Source organism: Lycorma delicatula, chromosome 1 (assembly GCF_047948215.1).
Source record: "Lycorma delicatula isolate Av1 chromosome 1, ASM4794821v1, whole genome shotgun sequence".
In the NCBI taxonomy this organism is placed as follows: Eukaryota; Metazoa; Arthropoda; class Insecta; order Hemiptera; family Fulgoridae; genus Lycorma; species Lycorma delicatula.
Window position 1 is genome coordinate 321493357 of NC_134455.1, and position 6458 is coordinate 321499814.

General features: G+C 24.7%; 1 long non-coding RNA gene across 1 annotated transcript; it reads right to left on the reverse strand.

The window, feature by feature from the left end:
* Positions 1–916: 916 nt before the first annotated feature.
* On the reverse strand, positions 917–5777 carry LOC142318366 (uncharacterized). The gene is made up of 3 exons (XR_012754888.1): positions 5734–5777; positions 3363–3548; positions 917–1179 (listed from the first exon to the last, which is right to left on the reverse strand). It is a non-coding gene; the product is annotated as an uncharacterized LOC142318366 (long non-coding RNA).
* Between the last annotated feature and the right edge of the window lie 681 nt (positions 5778–6458).

Genomic DNA, 6458 nt, shown 5'->3' on the forward strand with positions numbered 1-6458 from the left:
CAATACAAATTAATAATTTATATCCATGGATACTATACTAATTTAAAATTTATTTCCATGGATACTATATATTTATATTTAACTAGTTACAAATAAAATGATTTTCATAACGTCAGATGAGATTCTCTGTCATGCTTATTTGTATAAATATTAATTGCAAATATTTTTTCCCGAATAATAAATGTTTTTATAAACGTATTCATATAACACTCTGCAAAATTAAAAGGAAAAATACCCACAATTATTAAAAACCTTAATTTTTAAGAGTGTAAATATAAATAATTATACCACTAACGTTTAAAATATTACAAAAGATAATTATTACAAACAATAATTGTTTTAATGATATAACATTTAATAATTATTATTTTTATATCATTAAAACAATACAAAAAAATTATACATTAAAAAAAACTAGGTTTTTTTATTATTCTTTTTAAAATTGATTAATACAATAGCTTAAATAAATATCAAATAATTTAACTTTTATCATTTCTTTATATATAGCATGAATTTTACAGCGATTTTCATACCCAAAAAGAGGTAATGCTATCATACTAGAAGCAAACATAAAACTAATAGACCAGTACCAATCTGTTTCTTTATGTTACAACACAATAAAAATTTGATTCCACTATCAGATCATGAACTCTATTGACAAACATTGCTTTGACCGGGAGGATTGCCACAACTGTTCTTCTAGGGTAATCACAAGATTAATCATAGTTGACCCTCGAGTGGTCATATGTGCTAGTACATTTTCAGAGTAAGCTGCATAAAAAGGCAGAAACCATTTACTAAACTGATTAGGAAAAACAAATCATAAAATTCAAAGGAACCCTTTTCCATAAAAAATATATGAATTCTTTATTAACTGCATGGAAATTATAAATCATAGTGTTAATGGGTATCTTGAAAAACTTGAACAGTTTATTTTATAGACACTTAAAATTTCAATAACTATATTCTGGAATGTTTTTTTCTCACTTTAACCTGTTCTGCCTTCAGCAATCCATTGAAGTATTGCTTATGTCGATGAAAGAGGATCATATTAACTGCGCTTAATTGAAACCCAACCTTAAAACTTCTCTTATTAGTGGATGAACCCTGTAACTGTCGACTTGTAAATCCGCTGATTTGGAAAGACACTTTCACCACTATACCAACCAGGTGCATATTCTAGAATGTTAAAAAATGATAATTGTTCAAATTTATTTAAAATTACAAACAACAATACAAATTTATATTAGAAATAAAAATTTATTTCTATGGAAACTATATATTTATATTCCTTTAGTTTTATTTAATATGTGTTAAATAAGATTAGATGTTATCTTTTTTAATGCTAATTTTTATAAATCTTATTAAATAGTAATTCACTTTCCAAAATCCAGGTAATTTAGACATAATTTTTTAAATACCTTTAAAACAATAAAAAATAGTAATTATCACACTATTTTCGGCAAACCCTCTAAAATTAGATGACAGATTAGATGTTTCTAAAATCTCTTGAAATAAACAAAAATATTAACAACTGATTTCTTGACAGATTAATTAAAGTAGTTTATACCTATAATTTTTTCAATAATTATAATATAATAAAAAAAAATATTACATAAATTATTTGATTTTTACATTAAAATTATTTATAAAAATAAATATGTTAATTACATTATTAATGAAATCAGTTGGGTAAGATTTTTGTAATGTTATTTTTTGCTTCTCTTATGGAACCCTGAAACATTGTGTACAATCTGTCAAATATATTTAACAAGTATTTTTTTTAAAGTGAGTTCTAAATTATAAGAGTTTTTGACCTAGTGTCTTACTGTTTTATATGTAACAATCCTTTTTTTGAAAAACAGTTATATTTTTATTACAGTAACTTTTGTGTTTTTGAGCAGAAGTAATGACACAATTATGAGAATTGTACACTACAGTTTATAATATCATTGTAATCTTTCAATAACTGTTTTAACACATGTGCGCACATGCTCACAAATATAAAATGAACGCAATTTCAGTCACCATACTTTCAAGTGTATTAATATTAAACGACAACCTTGATATTCTACAAAGAAATAAATAATTATAAATCGCCCAAAACACTAAAACATGTGATGTTATTTGTATGTTAGTGGATAATGTTCATCTAATCATATCTATAGGATATCCTAACTGTGTGTCATCCTAACAAAACAAAACAAAACCAACAGCAATATTTAGTTTGTATTTTAATAGAAGGAGTACTCGGCTTGAATGCTGGAACACTTGAATTTAAAATCAGAGAATTTGGGTACCACTAAAACAACCTGGTGGATATTACTTTAAAAGAATGATGATTGCTAAAATTTATTTAAATGTTAAACAATACAAATTAATAATTTATATCCATGGATACTATACTAATTTAAAATTTATTTCCATGGATACTATATATTTATATTTAACTAGTTACAAATAAAATGATTTTCATAACGTCAGATGAGATTCTCTGTCATGCTTATTTGTATAAATATTAATTGCAAATATTTTTTCCCGAATAATAAATGTTTTTATAAACGTATTCATATAACACTCTGCAAAATTAAAAGGAAAAATACCCACAATTATTAAAAACCTTAATTTTTAACATTGTAAAAATAAATAATTATACCACTAACGTTTAAAATATTACAAAAGATAATTATTACAAACAATAATTGTTTTAATGATATAACATTTAATAATTATTATTTTTATATCATTAAAACAATACAAAAAAATTATACATTTGAAAAAAACTAGGTTTTTTTATTACTCTTGTTAAAATTGATTAATACAATAGTTGAAATAAATATCAAATAATTTAACTTTTATCATTTCTTTATATATAGCATGAATTTTACAGCGATTTTCATACCCAAAAAAAGGTAATGCTATCATACTAGAAGCAAACATAAAACTAATAGACCAGTACCAATCTGTTTCTTTATATTACAACACAATAAAAATTTGATTCCACTATCAGATCATGAACTCTATTGACAAACATTGCTTTGACCGGGAGGATTGCCACAACTGTTCTTCTAGGGTAATCACAAGATTAATCATAGTTGACCCTCGAGTGGTCATATGTGCTAATACATTTTCAGAGTAAGCTGCATAATAAGGCAGAAACCATTTACTAAACTGATTAGGAAAAACAAATCATAAAATTCAAAGGAACCCTTTTCCATAAAAAATATATGAATTCTATATTAACTGCATGGAAATTATAAATCATAGTGTTAATTGATATCTTGAAAAACTTGAACAGTTTATTTTATAGACACTTAAAATTTCAATAACTATATTCTGGAATGTTTTTTTCTCACTTTTACCTGTTCTGCCTTCAGCAATCCATTGAAGTATTGCTTATGTCGATGAAAGAGGATCATATTAACTGCGCTTAATTGAAACCCAACCTTAAAACTTCTCTTATTAGTGGATGAACCCTGTAACTGTCGACTTGTAAATCAGCTGATTTGGAAAGACACTTTCACCACTATACCAACCAGGTGCATATTCTAGAATGTTAAAAAATGATAATTGTTCAAATTTATTTAAAATTACAAACAACAATACAAATTTATATTAGAAATAAAAATTTATTTCTATGGAAACTATATATTTATATTCCTTTAGTTTTATTTAATATGTGTTAAATAAGATTAGATGTTATCTTTTTTAATGCTAATTTTTATAAATCTTATTAAATAGTAATTCACTTTCCAAAATCCAGGTAATTTAGACATAATTTTTTAAATATCTTTAAAACAATAAAAAATAGTAATTATCACACTAGTTTCGGCAAACCCTCTAAAATTTGATGACAGATTAGATGTTTCTAAAATCTCTTGAAATAAACAAAAATATTAACAACTGATTTCTTGACAGATTAATTAAAGTAGTTTATACCTATAATTTTTTCAATAATTATAATATAATAAAAAAAAATATTACATAAATTATTTGATTTTTACATTAAAATTATTTATAAAAATAAATATGTTAATTACATTATTAATGAAAGCAGTTGGGTAAGATTTTTGTAATGTTATTTTTTGCTTCTCTTATGGAACCCTGAAACATTGTGTACAATCTGTCAAATATATTTAACAAGTATTTTGTTTAAAGTGAGTTCTAAATTATAAGAGTTTTTGACCTAGTGTCTTACTGTTTTATATGTAACAATCCTTTTTTTGAAAAACAGTTATATTTTTATTACAGTAACTTTTGTGTTTTTGAGCAGAAGTAATGACACAATTATGAGAATTGTACACTACAGTTTATAATATCATTGTAATCTTTCAATAACTGTTGGTACTTTTAACACATGTAAGCACATGCTCACAAATATAAAATGAACGCAATTTCAGTCACCATACTTTCAAGTGTATTAATATTAAACGACAACCTTGATATTCTACAAAGAGATAAATAATTATAAATTGCCCAAAACACTAAAACATGTGATGTTATTTGTATGTTAGTGGATAATGTTCATCTAATCATATCTATAGGATATCCTAACTGTGTGTCATCCTAACAAAACAAAACAAAACCAACAGCAATATTTAGTTTGTATTTTAATAGAAGGAGTACTCGGCTTGAATGCTGGAACACTTGAATTTAAAATCAGAGAATTTGGGTACCACTAAAACAACCTGGTGGATATTACTTTAAAAGAATGATGATTGCTAAAATTTATTTAAATGTTAAACAATACAAATTAATAATTTATATCCATGGATACTATACTAATTTAAAATTTATTTCCATGGATACTATATATTTATATTTAACTAGTTACAAATAAAATGATTTTCATAACGTCAGATGAGATTCTCTGTCATGCTTATTTGTATAAATATTAATTGCAAATATTTTTTCCCGAATAATAAATGTTTTTATAAACGTATTCATATAACACTCTGCAAAATTAAAAGGAAAAATACCCACAATTATTAAAAACCTTAATTTTTAAGAGTGTAAATATAAATAATTATACCACTAACGTATAAAATATTACAAAAGAAAATTATTACAAACAATAATTGTTTTAATGATATAACATTTAATAATTATTATTTTTATATCATTAAAACAATACAAAAAAATTATACATTAAAAAAAACTAGGTTTTTTTATTATTCTTGTTAAAATTGATTAATACAATAGCTTAAATAAATATCAAATAATTTAACTTTTATCATTTCTATATATATAGCATGAATTTTACAGCGATTTTCATACTTAAAAAGAGGTAATGCTAACATACTAGAAGCAAACATAAAACTAATAGACCAGTACCAATCTGTTTCTTTATGTTACAACACAATAAAAATTTGATTCCACTATCAGATCATGAACTCTATTGACAAACATTGCTTTGACCGGGAGGATTGCCACAACTGTTCTTCTAGGGTAATCACAAGATTAATCATAGTTGACCCTCGAGTGGTCATATGTGCTAATACATTTTCAGAGTAAGCTGCATAATAAGGCAGAAACCATTTACTAAACTGATTAGGAAAAACAAATCATAAAATTCAAAGGAACCCTTTTCCATAAAAAATATATGAATTCTATATTAACTGCATGGAAAAAATCATAGTGTTAATTGATATCTTGAAAAACTTGAACAGTTTATTTTATAGACACTTAAAATTTCAATAACTATATTCTGGAATGTTTTTTTCTCACTTTTACCTGTTCTGCCTTCAGCAATCCATTAAAGTATTGCTTATGTCGATGAAAGAGGATGATATTAACTGCACTTAATTGAAACCCAACCTTAAAACTTCTCTTATTTTTGAAAAACAGTTATATTTTTATTACAGTACCTTTTGTGTTTTTGAGCCGAAGTAATGACACAATTATGAGAATTGTACACTACAGTTTATAATATCATTGTAATCTTTCAATAACTGTTGGTACTTTTAACACATGTGCGCACATGCTCACAAATATAAAATGAACGCAATTTCAGTCACCATACTTTCAAGTGTATTAATATTAAACGACAACCTTGATATTCTACAAAGAAATAAATAATTATAAATCGCCCAAAACACTAAAACATGTGATGATGTTAGTGGATAATGTTCATCTAATCATATCTATAGGATATCCTAACTGTGTGTCATCCTAACAAAACAAAACAAAACCAACAGCAATATTTAGTTTGTATTTTAATAGAAGGAGTACTCGGCTTGAATGCTGGAACACTTGAATTTAAAATCAGAGAATTTGGGTACCACTAAAACAACCTGGTGGATATTACTTTAAAAGAATGATGATTGCTAAAATTTATTTAAATGTTAAACAATACAAATTAATAATTTATATCCATGGATACTATACTAATTTAAAATTTATTTCCATGGATACTATATATTTATATTTAACTAGTTACAAATAAAATGATTTTCATA